Here is a 2,373-nt window from a genome sequence, read left to right as displayed (position 1 = left end):
AGAGATGGGGGATGCAGTATTAGAATCGGAATTTAAAAGAGCTTTGGAGGACTTACGGTCAAATAAGGCAGAAGGGATAGATAACATTCCATCAGAATTTCTAAAATCATTGGGGGAAGTGGCAACAAAACGACTATTCATGTTGGTGTGTAGAATATATGAGTCTGGCGATATACCATCTGACTTTCGGAAAAGCATCATCCACACAATTCCGAAGACGGCAAGAGCTGACAAGTGCGAGAATTATCGCGCAATCAGCTTAACAGCTCATGCATCGAAGCTGCTTACATGAATAATATACAGAAGAATGGAAAAGAGAATTGACAATGCGCTAGGTGACGATCTGTTTGGCTTTAGGAAAAGTAAAGGGACGAGAAAGGCAATTCTGACGTTACGGCTAATAATGGAAGCAAGGCTAAAGAAAAATCAAGACACTTTCATAGGATTTGTCGACCTGGAAAAAGCGTTCGACAGCATAAAATGGTGCAAGCTGTTCGAGATTCTGAAAAAAGTAGGGGTAAGCTAAAGGGAGAGACGGGTCATACACAATATGTACAACAACCAAGAGGGAATAATAAGAGTGGACGATCAAGAACGAAGTGTTCGTATTAAGAAGGGTGTAAGACAAGGCTGTAGCCTTTCGCCCCTACTCTTCAATCTGTACATCGAGGAAGCAATGATGGAAATAAAAGAAAGGTTCAGGAGTGGAATTAAAATACAAGGTGAAAGGATATCAATGATACGATTCGCTGATGACATTGCTATCCTGAGCGAAAGTGAAGAAGAATTAAATGATCTGCTGAACGGAATGAACAGTCTAATGAGTACACAGTATAGTTTGAGAGTAAATCGGAGAAAGACGAAGGTAATGAGAAGTAGTAGAAATGAGAACAGCGAGAAACTTAACATCAGGATTGATGGTCACGAAGTCAATGAAGTTAAGGAATTCTGCTACCTAGGCAGTAAAATAACCAATGACGGACGGAGCAAGGAGGACATCAAAAGCAGACTCGCTATGGCAAAAAAGGCATTTCTGGCCAAGAGAAGTCTACTAATACCAAATACTGGCCTTAATTTGAGGAAGAAATTTCTGAGGATGTACGTCTGGAGTACAGCATTGTATGGTAGTGAAACATGGACTGTGGGAAAACCGGAACAGAAGAGAATCGAAGCATCTGAGATGTGGTGCTATAGACGAATGTTGAAAATTAGGTGGACTGATAAGGTAAGGAATGAGGAGGTCCTACGCAGAATCGAAGAGGAAAGGAATATGTGGAAAACACTGATAAGGAGAAGGGACAGGATGATAGGACATCTGCTAAGACATGAGGGAATGACTTCCGTGGTACTAGAGGGAGCTGTAGAGGGCAAAAACTGTAGAGGAAGACAGAGATTGGAATACGTCAAGCAAATAATTGAGGACGTAGGTTGCAAGTGCTACAAAAAAAAAAAAAAAAAAGTCTATCGGACTGATGACGTCAGATGTTAAGTCCCGTAGTGCTGGATCCATTTGAGCCATTTTAGAAGCTTTCGAAACGTGGTGCTACAGAAGAATACTGAGGATTAGATGGGTAGATCACGCAACTATTGAGGAGGTACTGAACAGAATTGGGGAGAAAAGGAATTTGTGGCACAACTTGAGTAGAAGAAGTGATCGGTTGGAAGGACATGTTCTGAGGCATCCAGGGATCTCCAAGTTAGTATTGGAGGGCAGCGTGGTGGGTAAAAATCGTAGATGGAGACCAAGAGATGAGTACACTAAGCAGATTCAGAATTTTGTAGGGTGTAGTAGTTACTTGGAGATGCTCGAAGAAATATCTCACCGTTCCACGTGACGCTGAACGATAAACTGGCCCGCCACGACGATGATACTTTGGTCCACCATTGATGCTCCTCATCTACGAGTTGTATAGGAACAGCTCATACATCCACCAAGTCTCCTACAGCTTCTTGGCACCGCTAAAGCAAAATATGACGCTTTGCGAATGTTTAAACAGTTTTCTGGCCCAGAAGCCAACGGCCTTGCCACAGTGCTAACGCTGGTTCCCGTGAGATCACCGAAGTTAAGCGCTGTGGGGCTTGGCTAGCACTTGGGTGGGTCAGCGTCCGGGTCTACCAAGCGCTGTTGGCAAGTGGGCTGCACTCAGTTCTTGTGAGGCCAATTGGGAAGTAGCGGCACAGGTCACGAAAACTGACTACGGCTATTAGAGCGGTGTGCCGACCACATGTCCCTCCGTATCCGCATCCGGTGTCGCCTACGGGCTGAGGATGACACGGCGGCCGGTCGATACCGTTGGGCCTTCAAGGCCTGTTCAGATGCTGTTGGTTTTTTCGTTTGTGGCCCAGAAACTCAGCGGTATTTCAATCCATTGT

The 2,373-nt window shown here is 44.5% G+C and overlaps 1 pseudogene; it reads left to right on the top strand.

Annotated features, from left to right (window-relative positions):
* The first annotated feature begins 2,012 nt into the window (after positions 1-2,012).
* On the top strand, positions 2,013-2,131 carry LOC126472140 (5S ribosomal RNA; annotated as a pseudogene).
* Positions 2,132-2,373: the final 242 nt, after the last annotated feature.

The sequence above is a fragment of the Schistocerca serialis genome, chromosome 3, assembly GCF_023864345.2.
Source record: "Schistocerca serialis cubense isolate TAMUIC-IGC-003099 chromosome 3, iqSchSeri2.2, whole genome shotgun sequence".
In the NCBI taxonomy this organism is placed as follows: domain Eukaryota; kingdom Metazoa; phylum Arthropoda; class Insecta; order Orthoptera; family Acrididae; genus Schistocerca; species Schistocerca serialis.
The sequence above is the reverse complement of the archived record's forward strand: the minus strand, read 5'-3'. Positions and strand labels throughout refer to the sequence as shown.